Below are 14,767 nucleotides of genomic sequence, written 5' to 3' on the forward strand. Positions count from 1 at the left end.
AAGGTAAGGAAGTCAGCCAGGAAAAAGAAATGCCAGTGGCTGTGGCAGTGAGAGGACATCACCCAGCTCTTCACATAACACTGAAAGCATTTGGAAAATGGCATGTTTTCTAAACATCCTGAGAAGCCATGGAACGTGTATTCTGCACGCATGCAGAATTATTTCAGCTGCAGAGCAACCCATCTGTGTGTCATGTCCTTGCGTCCTTCCCTGTTAGCACTGAAGCAGTTTCCAATTTTGTTCCATTCAAGAAAAAAAATATTTTGTCCATGCCACAGTGCAAATCTCATGATCATCTTCTTCTGACGTGCTTTGGCAGGTTCACTGCTGCAAACCAAAATGCTAAAAGACATTTAGATGTGTCCCTCAGCCACTGCTTTGTGCTGGACATGCTGACCACAGCACCCCTACAGACCTCTGGAGGGAACTAGCCATGGAGACTAAGTTACATCTGCCTATAGGACAAGCAGCACGCACGGAAAACGTACCAGACGCAGTCTGCTGAAAGCCGCCTGTGCTTTCACCAAGCCCATTTTAGCAAAGCTGAAAAGAGGCAGGATGACTTTTCCCCAGCTCTTGACATTTAAACGTGCCCCAGATTGACAAGCCTCTGGAGGAGAAGAGCTGACAAACAGGGCCCAGGCAGCGGATCGTGCACAGCGGGTAGGTGCCGAAAGGAGGAGGCGAAAACCTTTAACCACTTCTCCAGCCAGGCATTACGGCCTGCGCCTCCTCTGCAGGCTGAGCTCCACGTGCACGAAGGACTCGCGCTGCTGGGCTGTGACCCGGCGTGGGCTTTTAGCATGCAAACCGCATGTCAGAGGGTGCAGAGAGGACAAAAGCAGCCAACTGCTCCCCTTTGTGAACCACCTGGAGCTTTCACCCTTCCTCCGTTGACAGATTACAGAAATGCAAGGTCACCGTTTTGGCAAAGGGCACGGTACTGGTGCTCTGGGGGCTCAGAGGGTTGTGGCTGCAGCAGCGGTGTTGATGGAGAAGCTGCCGTGTGTGGAGCCAGAGCTTATCGTCCCCTCCACGATGGCTTGTGCTGGGAGAAGAGCTGCTGCTACATCGTGCCGCAGGCTGCCCTGGGATCCCAAATGGTTCACCCCATAAAAAACTGAAGCGAACTGCATTTCATGTAAACCCGCGTACCCGGTGTCATCTCGCGACCTGCCGCTGTATGGATGGAAGTTTCATTTGGGGCTTTTCTTGGTGCAGCCCGAGTGAACGCAGCCCTTTTGGCAGGTGTTTCCGGCGCAGAAAGAAAACAGGTCCCTGTGGTTAAGCTGTTCGGTTTACTTCACCTCATTCACCAACCAGCGCCGCGCACGAGCGGCTCCGCCGCGTTATCTGCACCCCTGTGAACAACTCCAGAATCGGGAGAGCATTTTAACACCCAGCCCTAACTTCACAACTTAGTAAAGTTAAAGGGGAAAGTAAATTTAACATATCAGTAAATAAACGAATGAATAAATAAATGATACTTTTTGGTTTAGCTGCAAGAGCTGGGCTAAGGCAGCGGTGCTGGGGTTGCTTCCAGCAGCTCCCGTGCTGGGCAGAAGCCTCCCAGCCCTGCCTGGCCCTTTCCTCGCATTGCAATTGTTGGATTTGTTCATCCTTATCAAACTGGAAAGTGATGCTGCCCTCATCCTTTCAGCCGGGGGATCTAATGAATGCTGCACGCACAGGAATTTTGTGGGAAAACAGCACGCAGGAGGGAGGTCACTCTGGGTCTCACCTAAGCCTTATGCTGCGAGCCTCCAAATGCTCCAGAGGAGCCTGCATAGGCACCACAGAAAGGGCCTGTGCAGTCTCCAGAGGCTTTTAAAGGAAAATTAAGCTGAAAAATCCAGGGATGGACCGCATGGTAGTCCTGCCATGGGGAGAACACAGCCAAGACCCTGGTGGGTGTAGGAAACAAAGGCCCCCCGGGGGCATGCCCATCCCTATGCCTTCAAACATACAATAAACACTGAAACAAACTCAGATTTCTTTTGTTTTCCACAAGATTTCCCCACCTTGTCTTGCAGAATCTTTCGTCTTGTTCTACTTGTGACTACAAGGACCCCCTCAGAAAGGAATTTTTGTTCCCACCAATATCAGTGGGCATATTGGCACCCTGACCGCTCCAGCTCCTGCCGTGCGGTTCTCCAGGGCAGAGCTGGTGTGCTGCTGGCGGTGCCTCGAGACAGCCGGGGCCGTGGGGAAGCCTGCAGGCACGCAGTTTGTGGCCGTAAGGTTTCTCGGCCACTTGATTTTCCTACAACATACACACAGCAGCAGCTTTGTTTTGACAGTGTCCTCACGCCTCTCCTCACCCACCATCCCGAAACAGGGCGTTCCTCTGCCTCAGAGCATGGGCACATGAAGAAATTAATTGATGGTGTGAATTTACAGCATGTCATTTATTCCATGGTGACTACCCAGGCGTACACACTCCTACTCAGCAAAATGCAAGGTAAAAAGGTGTAAATGACTTCACACTTCATCAACGAACAGGCACTTCATCCAGGCACTAGAGGTATTTAACCAAGTGGCGTGCTCCAAAGCAAGCTTTGCCCTATTTCTGGCCTCATCCACACACTATTAAAGTCCAGGGGGATCTCTCTCAATTCAGGGAATTAGTTCCCTGGCAAAGACAAAGCTTTAATCAAATAATCCATCCCTGTTTCAGGGAATGGTACTCATGTTCTGTACAAAGATTTTTAACTGCTTTCAAATGGGAGCTTGCTCAGGCTCCCATTGAGTGGGAGCTGTTATCTCCCATTAAGAGGAAAATAAAAGGATCCAGTAACCAAATTCTTGTTAGTTCAGGACTCGGAGTTTCAGATAATTACCTAGTGTTTTTATTTATACGATGGTGTTTCTCTTCTCCATAGGTAGGAATCAGCATCTAAAATTCAGAAGAGGAGTTAGTAAGGCCAAGAGCTCTCACTGTATCTTCAGATTTGGACTTTTACATTTGCAGTTGACCAGACTAGGCTGAGAACTTTCCAGTGAATTTATGTATGTGAAACAGCCAATTCTGTGATACTGGCACGAGGCTATGGTGCATCCTCACCTGGACACAGGGCTGGAGACCACAGAACAGAGGAGGTGTCCAGTAGGCAGAGCCCAGCGACTCTCATTAGTTGGTTCTTGGTATTTCTTAATGAAGATGCCAAAATTAATGTAATTTGTAACTTCACACTGGAAAGGCACTGACGCTCCTTATGCTTAAGAGCATTTTTAAATCATAGTGATGGCACGGTGCAATGCTCTTCTGATGCACGCAGTACAGGAGAGGGAGGGTCGTCTGATACTGAATGAGGGATTGTGCATCCAAAAGCTTCTCTTTTAGGTTTTCTCTTATTATGTCATTATAATAAAACCCAGGAGCACTCCCTAGTCTCACCAAATATTTTATACAATAATTGTTGTCTGGCATGTAGACAACAGATGCCTCATTATTTTATTGCAGTCTCCTTGAGCAGTTTCTCATATACACAGGCCTCAGAGGACAAGATCCCAGCCTTTCTGCACGCCTCTCCCTTTTCTCCTCCAAGAAGGTGATAAAGAGGACGGGTGGGAGGTCTCCGTTCCTCCCTGAAGGCACTAAGGACTGAATTCTCCCTTGGGTACAATGCCAACTACAGCAGCATCAGCTTTCTTTCCCCAGAACCTAAAGTAAAATCACCCAGTCCTTAGCCAGGTGGAATGAACAGTATTTCATTGTGATAGTAGAGCTGGCATATGCTTCTGTAATGAGACCACATCAAAAAGTGAAACTGCAGTCTCATGCGGTTGTTTGCAGAGTCGATGAGTCAGAGCCCTCTCTCTTCCCATGCAGCAGCTCGCTCAGCCTGTGCCTGCTTTAATAATTTCCATTCCCTTCAGGAAAGAGGGCCACGTTCACGCTGTGTGATCACAGGAACACTCTTCGCCATGTAGTGAGAGATTTTGAGGTCTTAACCTCGGAGAGTAATTGATTAATAACATATCATCTGAATTGTTAGGTTTGACCCACATCTGCTTTGGCAGGAAGCTTCTTAGCTGAAAATCCAAGTACAGATGAGTTTCACCATTAGTTTCATGGTCAAGATGACCTCAGGGTTCCCTCTGGATTTAATTCCAGCACCAAAGTTGGCGGGGATTACTTTGAGTGGTGATGGCTCTAGCCCCCACATTAGCATCAAGCCATGCATTCTCGCTGCATGGCTCCCACCTCCCACCAGTGTCCATCCCTGTCTCAATAAATCCTACATCTGGGATCAGCTCATCACAGCTGACTGTACCCTACCCAGTGGGAAGCCTCTGAAAACTCTGCAACACCTCAGATAGGCAGGGTAGAATAACCCTGTCTTGATCTAGATGCAGCTTTGCTTCAGACATTCAGGCCTGTAAGCTTACCTTGTCTCTAATGCCTCTGAGCTTAATTTGCTTTGACATCAAATATCGATGGTCATACATCTCTGCCACTCTCTTGCACAGCTGTTCGTGGCAGTTTCTAGTTCTGCCTCTGGTGTGACAGGTGGGGAAAAACACCTTTACAGGGCAATTAAGGTCAGAAAGAGAAACAATAGCTGTGACAAGTGCCTCCATCCCTCTCAATGGAGTTGTAATATAAAAGGTTTAAATGCAAGTAGAAATCTGTGTTACATCTCCACCCAGTTTCAACAGCAGCACCTAGATCATGTGCATGATGTAGCTGAATGTGTTTTGTTTGAAAATATTTTTATCCTATGGATTAGACTGTCCAGAGAAATAGGGTGATCATCACTCTAGTAGCCTGAATTCAGAAGGAAACACGGATTGCCTGATTGCTGTCTGCTTGTTCCTCTCCCCATAGGTAACTTTTTAATACATTGGCAAATTTTGATTAAAGTCAATGGAGGAGCAAAACCTTCAGGGATACTCAGTTCTTAAAAAAAAATCCATGCAAATAATCAGACAGGGCTGCGAGCTGAACTCCTCCACCTTTGAGGCACAGGGCCATGAGGAAGACTGCTCCACCGGTCCTGCTGTGACAAACAAGCCCTGCGGTGGCGAGAGCTGCGGCAGGACTCACCCCACCAGTACCAGGAAGGGCACGGCAAGGTCCCCGAAGCCGTGCCAGCTGTGGATAGCACGTGCCGTATCTGTAGACAAGGATGGGATTAGTCTCTGTGTCTTCAGATGTATTGACATCTGTGGCAGAGTTCGTTGCCTAGGCTCCTTTTACAGCCAAGAAACACGCCTTTCTGGGGCACAGCTCACATAACTGGTGCCTGGAATAGACCAAATGAATCATACGTCAGATGTACCTATTTATCTCTGCTATGCTCCTGCCTGCTCACGTTTTGGGAGGCCTGCCTGCTCCACGCAGAGCAGCAGACCCCTGCCCAAACCGCTGCACATCTGCAAGCGGCTGGTGCTGATGGAGCCCGCGAGCACGCTCTCGCAAGGCGAGGAGGGAAGAGCACAGCCCTCAAATGCAGTACCCGGCGCTGCCAATTGCTGGTCTTTCGTCTTCGTTCAGTTCTGTGAATTCTCCCTTCCTGACAGTTCTTCTGAAGTGCCACACAGATGGGCACGAGGATCTGAAATGCTTTGAAACACCAGCTGCTGGGCCAGGAGCTATGCTCTCAGCTATGCTCGGAGCAGTTTTGTTGTTCCAAAACCAAACCCTACCAAAACCCACCGGTACGTAGAGCTGATATCCCAAAATAGCCACATGTCATCGCAAGCCACCCGGTCTCTGTAGCATCTGGCCACCTGCATGCAGGACGTCACAGCAGAGCGAATGCTCCAGAGGCTTTCTGTGTCACTTCACCTTGCACACAAGATGATTTTTACCCCGGTCACTCAAATGGCAAGTGAGATTGTTTGTACAACGTGCTGCATGCTTGGCAGGCTACTCCCCGGCAGGCTGCAGCAAACCTGGGCAGGATCAGGGCCACAGCTCTTGTCCCAGCAGTGACAAGCCCCTGAGTCACATGCAAAACTTGCTTCGGGTAGAGAAGCCATCTCTTGGAAACCTTTTCTTTAGAACCTCCACACAAAGGTCACCAGGCTTTGGGTTTCCCTGCCAGTGTTGTGAGGTTTTGTAGTAACCGTGCAGGCTCCAGAGCACCGAGGAAAGCATCAGCCCTAGGTTTCTGTGCCACAATTGCTGCTGTGCCCTGGCTGCTACCACTTGGTGTCACTGGGTATCACAGATCTGCTGCCACGCTGCACCCAGGGCATTCATATATACCTTCTCCTCTCTCTACCACCCCATAGCCCGGGCCCCAACACCTCCGAAATAGCCACTCACTCACTCACTCCTGAGCTCAGGCTTCTTCTCCTGGCCAGGGGACAGAGGAACAGCCTCCCTGTCCCTGGTGGGACAGCCATCCTCAACTCAGGTTTCCCCCGAGACAAGGACATATGCTGCAGCCCTGCTAAGGTCTGGGGACAGACACGGAGGTGAGCATGTGGCCATGTACGGGTGTCACAGCCTGCTGCAGTGCAGATACAAAGCAAATTTGCTCTTTTAGGGAGCGTATTAGACTTTGCCTTTAAGAGCATGTGATTGAGAATGGCCTCAGCCACCTTTCCACGCTTTACCACATAGCAGAGGCTGTCCTTGCAGAAGAACCCTTCCACTTAGCACCAAACGCAGTCCATTCCTCATGTTGCCTGTTGATCAGTTATTCCCCCGTTTGCAATGTCACATTCAATGGCAGAAGAATCAGGACTGAATGTCCAAGCACCCTGTCATGCTGCAAACCACACAGAGTGAGCAGTTTCAGAAACCAGGAGCTCGGAGCTCGGGCAAGGTTCTTTTCAGCCACATCTTTTCTCTGATTTCTTCAATTCTCAGTAACATTTTTCACTTTTTACAGCCTGAGTTATTTCCTTTCGCTGCGCTTTAACTCCTACCGTTCTGCTTACCAGCAGCCCACCTCTCTCTCCTCCTTCCCCCTCCTACCTCCTTTCAAGACCTTCTCGAGAGCAAACCACATCCTTACGTTCCTCTCATTGTTAGGGCCGCCATCCGTGCTGCTGTCACGGCTCCTCACTACGTTTTGATCAAGTGGTCTAGGGCAGCTCTGAACCTTAACAGCTCTTTAGATGTTCCTCTCTGCAGGTGTTCAGACTACCCCAGTGAGCTGTATTTTACACGTGTTTGAACTAAGTTCCCCTTTACTGCACCATGCACACCTCAAAAACGTACATTAGTCCTTGCAGTGTGAGCTCTCCATGAATTTGAAATTCAGAGCAGGTTTGTGGTCCTGTAGAAATATTTTGCTAAGTAAATGGACTTTGGACAGTTCAGGGAAAGAAATAAAATGATTCAAATTTGTGTCATTTACCATGGGCTTAATGTGACCATTAATGCTGAACGTGCACATTATTCAATCATTCGGCGACTGACTCAGACTTGAGCTGACTGAGGCACAAGTACATGACTGAGCTCTCCTTGCACCAACACTTGCACTTACCCACAAAGAGCATGAAACACTGATCACAAAATCCAGCTGATGCCAGCTATTGCAAACTGCATCATCTCCATCACTTGGCCTAACAATATTTTTCACTCTGTGACACCAACCCCCTTTGCACTGTGTAGAGGTAGGGTTTTTTGGACATCTGTCTGAGGGGAGTTGCCTTGCTATTTTCAAGCAGCACCTCTGTCACAGTCATTCAAGTGGTTTTGCAGCTCGATCGACACTCGCTGCATTGACAGGGAGCTTCCCCGTTCACTGGGGCCACGTTCAGGGGAGGCATGCGAGGCAGGCCTCAGCGGCGGTGGTCTGTTCCGCACGCACACTCAGCCTGTAAACAGAAAATGGTTTTGCAAAGGTTGTACTGCACACGTGGGAAGAACTAGAGTGGAGGACTCTGGCCTGAAAAAGATGGAAATCTGCTCTGCTAAACAGTCCACATAGGGAGCGGCAAGAGAGACATGTTGCTGCTTTGACGTCTGCTAGCTGGCAGGCCCTAGTTCCTTCACTGGGCTACCAGGGGGTTTAAACCTGAGAATGTGGTCACCACATCAGGAGGGGACACTTGCCATTCCTGCAGGCCTTGTCCCAGACAACCCCCAGAACATGGGCACAGAGGGATTCACCAGGTATTTTTGGTCCCCAAGCTTCTGGCAGTCAATGAGCAGCATGCTCCTGCAGGCTGGCTCCCTTGGCCAAGCTCGGTTTCTCATGGGGAAGCAGAAATATGACTGCACTGCCAAATACCATGGATGCTTTTTACCTCCATTTGGTCTGATGAGGTACGTGACTACTTCCCACATCTCCTGCTCCTTTATGACTCCAGACAGGTCTGGCTGTGGGCTCTGATCTTCTGTCCATAGAGAAAAATGGAGTCCCTGCACACTCTCTGTAAGTGGCTGTTCTATCTCCCAAGCTGATGATTTGAAGTCATTACCAGATACTTTCAATAGTTTCTGTACAACCAGCAAATGTTCGTAAGAAATACCAACTGAAAACCTATTCTTTCAGCCTTGAGTCTGACCCTGCTTGACTCCAGTTTTGCCTTCTGTTTGCCCCGTGTCCTGCACTATATCCATACGAACAAGGAGCAGCAGACCTCAGCCCATCACGGTCACTGCCTGCTCCAGCTGTGGCTCATTCACTCACACCCCACAGGACTGCCAGATCAGGAGATGCTTGCCTTGCAGGGAAGCAAACCCCCTCACAGCTGCTTGCTGTCATGTAAAGCTGTGCACACACTGGAGGCACACAATGACTTTGTCATATTTTTTTTTACTATTTTTTGGCATCTCCTCCTTCCAGCTGCTGTATTATTCTGGCAAGTTTCTCTTGCAAATTCTGCTGCTCCAACAATTCTCAGTGTCTCACAGTCCAGTCCTGAAGCCCAGTGCACCCCATGAAACCCAGTGGGACCTGGAGATGTGGGATTCGCCACTGCAGACCCAGAGCCTGCCTTTATTCAGCATGGCACCTAGAATGGCCTGCAAGTAACAGCCACAAGTAGATGGTGTGTGAAGGTCTGTGAGCAAGCCTGGGGGGATGTAGTTAAACTACCATACAGGGAGGGGAAGTCTGAGACTGTGCCGGGATGGTGCCAGGGCTGCCCTCCCACAGCCCCTGGGATGCTCCACAATTTGCCATCACTGCCACCCTGGGTATCAACACCACTCTTCTCTTTTGTTTTGGTTATCCTGAGTCCTGTGACTCCGCCTTCTCATCTGCTGCCTCTCTGAGACCTTTTCAGCAAAATGGCTGATTCATCATCTCCATCCATTTGGGCTAACATCTCTCTGTAAGGTGTGCCTGCCTGGGCAGCGCCAGCACGGGGCTGCAGTTCAGAGGCACCATTGTCTGTGACCACTTTTCTCCTCCAGAAAAGCACAGCATCACCTTCACAAAGCAGCTTTTTTTTTTTTTTTTTTTAAACAAAACCTATCTTTTTATATACCTGCAAGCCCTCAGAGACCCTGGCACAGCTTTTTTTTCCACGGCTTAGGGATTTTTTTTTAAGTGTTACATAATTATTTAGCACTGCAGTTGCTTACGTACCCCTGCCCTGTACAGAAATGAATGTAATTTCCTCTCACATTCATGCTGACTTGTCTCTTCATCTCCCGTTGCTGCTTTGTCCACTGTGCTCATGAAGAATGCCTCTGAGCTCCCCGGCTTTGTCTTCTCCTCGTCCTGCCCCAGGTATGTTCTCCTGGTGCTTGCAGGCTACTGTGAAGTGGTGTGGTCCATCCATGAGATGCTCCTTCTGCATCTCATGCTTCATACCTGGCACACTCGTAGCTCCTCTTGTTAGTCACAGCACACACAGCTCTGCAAACTAATTTAATGGAACAAAAGGTAGATATTTTCATAAAGGTAGATATTTCCAGTTTTCACACTCTTTTTTTTTTTTTTTCTTTCTTCTGCCATATGCATGGTGTCAGAGCACTACCCTGCAGGAACCCAAGCTCCTCTGCCTGGCAAATGCCAGATAGTTCAATAGCATCCCTGAGTGATTTGTCCCAAATCCCAGTCAGAAATTAGTCTCTTTTTAGAAAACCAGTTAACCCTTCTGCCTTAGATCTTTAGAGAACCCACGTCTGTCTTCATGTGCTGCTTGTACTCTCTGCTTAAAGCCTTACTGTTCATGTTTTTAATAGACAATACAGTGATAGCCCTCCAATCTCTGCCGTGTGGTTTCACAGACACGTTACTCCACCAGCATTGGCTGACACCTATTGTAAACATCAAGTCCACCAGAACTAGTTCTTCTCAGGGGAGGACAGCAACATCACAACTAATCTTTTTTGTGAGGCAAGGCTCATAGGGATTTTTTTCACCTGCACATTAGAAGTTAAACTGTGACACCTTCAGCAGTGGGACTCAGCTATGCATCAGCTATGTATGCATCAGCTATGAAAGCAGGAGGGGAATTTCCTGGATAAAGGTGGCTCATTTTCTTTACATACCTCTGAACAGTCAGGCAAAACTAAAAAGGTTAAATGCCTGCACGCCACAGAGCCAAAACCCTGGGGATGTTCCAGAGCAAGAGCAGCTCATCAGTCCTCTTGGCAGCCAGGTGGAAAGCTGTGGAAGAAGTGGAGTAGAGTCAGAAGCCCTCTCCTTGAGTTAATCTCCTTGAGTTATGCTTTGTAATACATAGGAAGGTTGAGACTATATGTGGCTACCTCTGTCTGTTGCCACCACAGAAAGAAATATTTCCTATCCCAGTGGAACAATTTAGAGAACATTGGTAATTTCTTTCCTTTTTTTTTTAATCATGGAAGGGTTAAATTCTAACAGTGCAAAGGTCATAGTTGGTGACCTCATGGCTGCTCTCACCAGTCTTGCTAAACCTAAATTTTTGTTCCAGTTGTGTGGAATTCCTTTTGCTCACTCAAAAAGGGAACTGAAACACTTCCAAGGTGATCAGATTTCAGTAAAACCTATGGACTGTCCACTGTGTCCTTCCTGTAAGACTGTCCCTGCAGCACACACGAAGATCAGTCCTGCCCAGAGCCCAGCCTCCAGCAGCAGCCCCTACACGAGACGTAAGAGCATGCTCCAGAAAGAGCACTTGGGGTGAGGGTGGAGAGATGCTCCCTCTGTTTCCTGCTCCCAGCGCTCAGCATTACTCCTTCAGTTTGATTTCTAAACGTGTCACTAATGAACGAGATGTTAGCTCAACCCATTACCTGTACTTTATGCAATTAAGAAGAGCATTAGTTTGACAGATGTGATTACAATCTGGTAAAATAGTAAAAGAGTCAGTGCATCGTATATACTCTCCCTTCTCTTTCTGTCCTCCTCCCTATGCCTGCAGTTAACTGAAGCAGTACAGAGCCCCAGTCCTGTGCAGCTGTGTCACAAATCCATCCAGAGCAAACTCTGCAGGTCAAAGCCATCACCAGAAACATTTTTCAGAACTAGGACCTGGTCGAGCTGATCCTGAATTAATCCCTGATTCAGGTTGATTGCAACAGCAGTCGGTTCAGATTTACATCTCTGTAGGTTACTTGTTCAGTCTTGCACAGACTGGGTCCAAACCCTGGCTAAGTTTAAAAGCTTCGCGTTGACTGAACTGGACTTGGCCTGGCTTTATTGAGTCGGTGTTGGGAGAGGGATTAAACAGCAACATTATTTGTCTAATCCAATGCCCAAATCATGAGCCGAGGCTGCAGCTTTAGTTTAGTTGCTCAACAGCTCTATGACAGATCTGATACCAGTACAAATTCCATATACCATATGATAATTAAATATATGTATATATTTTAACGCCCAGGATCCATGTGAAACCTGAACCAGTCTCTTATGAAATCCTGTGACCTTCAGTCCTTACTCAGGTGCATGCTGTGTTGAACCCTGCATCATTCACGGCTCTGGCGCTGGCTTTTAAGTAGCAGACCTGATGTCACGGTGGCAGACAAACGAAAGCCAAAAAGTCAGTTAGCATTTCTTATGAAATAAGAGCAGGGTATTCCGAGAAAGAGAAAATTCAGCAGTCGCATGTGTGTTATCAGTATACGACACAGAAGTCTCCTTCTAGTCGCTCCTACATAATTAATTCACCGGACAGGCTGACGAGCACCCGTCCCCCGTACCTGACCTGACATCTGAGAGGCAGCACAGCCCGAGCGGAGCCCAACCACAGGCCTCTGCAGCGGGCAGCGAGCAGAAAAAAGCCTGCTCTTTCGAAAACCTTACCCTTTTTGGCACAAGAACGGCGATGGGGCTTTGTGGGGAGGCATCCCCGGCCACGGGGAACTGCCTCGTGCCCAGGAGCCGCCGTCCTGCTCTGCGGGGACGGTGCAGGCCCGGGGCACCCCTTCAGCAGCGGGCGTGTGGAGGCTTCTTGGAAATGCTGCCGGTGCGGGCAGGCGAGCACCTCGCACTGTGCAGAGGCATCGGTCGTCGTTTCCTTCCTCTTTTCCAGAGACAGAAACAACCACTGACACACACATGCTTGTGCCCTTCTGCTCCACCCCGCCATGAATCATGCTGACTTCTGCACGGGGGGAGAGAAATGATGAGAGAAACCCTCAGAGAGCCTCACGTAGGCTGCTTGTGGAAGGTGCAAGACGTCGCTCATTCACTTTTTCATAACTAGAAAGGCAGCAACACCTCTAGTTTCTTTGCTAATTACTAACCTGGGGCTCTGCAGGGAAGGTCCTGGGAAGGGACGTACCATGAAGGGGAGATTTTGGCCAGGGCCATCTCCCTGCCCCTGGCTGTGCGGGCAGGGCTGCCGCACGGTGATGCTGCTCCTTCACCATCCTGGTGCCCCTGGGCAGGAGGAACCACGCCGGCCACCATAGCTACAGTTAAGCAGTTACGGCAACATAAACACCTAAATGTGCAAAAGGGTCGTTTTCTCCCTGAATTTTGTTCTGCACAGCCGGCTGCTCAGAGCGCAACGTGAGGGACACGCAGGTCAGCTAGAGCAGGTGCACCGTGATAACTCACCTGGGTTTTTCACACTTACAGCTGTGAGGGAGATCTCTGAGACATAAAACAGGTTTCCTCACATCCAGAGGAAAAAGTTCATCACAGTTTTTAGAGAGAATTTTCTAACAAGGCTCTCCAGCTAACCCAACTGCGTTTATATCTGGCTTGTTTCCAGAGGCTGAACTGACTTTTAATGAAGTCAACGTGGTTAACTTACTCACAAAGGCAGGGACAAGCTGTTCTGATCTTCTGAAATGTTTTGGTTTGGTTTGGTTTGGTTTTAATCCTCGTCACCAACACTTGGGCCCTGTGTCAGAGAGGCATCAGGAGAAAGTGCTAGGGGACATGAACTGCCTCATTTATTTGAAATTATTTTAATAGCTGTACTCATTTGAATACAATCATAATACAGGGAAAGCTGAGATGTCAGATGCTGACATTTCTTTTTTTCTTCACACCTGATCCCTGTGGTGATTTATTTCTTGGTGGTAGCATGTATGAAAAGACAACAGGTTAACGCAACACAAGCATTAGCTAGTATGTGGTCAGACACATTAGCAATTGCAGAGTACACATAAAATTACACAAATATTTGCAAACCATTAATTTCAAATATTGGACTGGTAAAACAACAACAATTATATCTAACAACCTTGAATAATTTTTCCTATATAAAATTGGGGGGGGGGGGGGAATGTAACATTTTAATTATTTAATCTTAGAAAATATTTATATCTTATGCCATAGATCAAGTAAGTACAGAAAGGCTGTGAAATTTGTATATAAAATAACATAGGCCATACTTACCATACTTTGCTAAATAATAGTTTCCAGTTCTAATCATAATTGTGGACCTATTAAACTTTTTTATCCAACTTGCAGAATGCATTAAAAAAATTGTGACCCAAAATGATCTTTTTCTGTCAAAAAGAGAAGTCATACAGTGACGAAAATAGCGGTGCTATTGCTGATCTCATTTTGTTTCTAATATTTTCTCTCTTTTTTTTTTTTTTTCATTATTTTCAACCTATTTTAACAGTAAGCCAAAGTTAATTTAGCAGCAAAGTAATAAAGTGAAAGGTTTGAAACGTCAGAAAGGGAACGTTTGGGCAAGGTTCCTCCTTTCGGCCAGAGCGGCTCAAGCCACCAGGCTGCACCTCATTTCAGAAGCTAAACGCTTTTGCCCAGCTGTCATTTGAATGTATTTTGAATACTGGCATTGGGTTTTTACCACAGAGCTGTACCCAGGGACCCCGTTGCCCAAGTAACGCTGACAAAATAACCCCAGTATGTTTTTTTGGGGGAGGCATAAGCTGTCCATCCCTCCCCTTGCCATCCGCACCGCGTACACGGCGCGGTCGCAGAAGCGCTGGCTCCACCCCAGTAAGCTGCTCGGCCAAATCCGGCTGGGGACACTGAGTGACATTTTCAAGTTTGCATAATTCAGAGCGTTGAAAGGAAATATCTTTTCATCTAAAGAAAAAAGAAAGAGAGAAAACAGGAGGTGGCCCAGCATCTTGAATCACTCAAATAGAGATTAGTATTTCTCAGAAATAAAGAGAAGCAGCTATGTGATTTGCGCTGGCGGCGCTTTTTGGCAGGAGCATTCAGCCTGGCACCACAGGGCTTTGGTCAGTCTCTGAGCAGGGTGAGGCCTGAGGAGAGAGCAGGTCTGTCTGTCTGTCCGTCTGTCCTCCTGCAGGGCTGGCTCCGGGCACGGCTGAGGGGCTGCGCTGGATGAGGCGCTGTGCGGGTCTGCATGTCCGTGCAGGCTGTGGTGCTCTTACAGCACGAGCGGTGCCAGCCCAGACCCAGCAGGGTTTTCTGCCAGGATCTGCCACGTCCAGATGTCACTCTGCTTTTGAGCTGCCACACGT

This window comes from Anser brachyrhynchus (genome assembly GCF_964034855.1).
Source record: "Anser brachyrhynchus genome assembly, chromosome: 4".
NCBI classification, from domain to species: Eukaryota; Metazoa; Chordata; class Aves; order Anseriformes; family Anatidae; genus Anser; species Anser brachyrhynchus.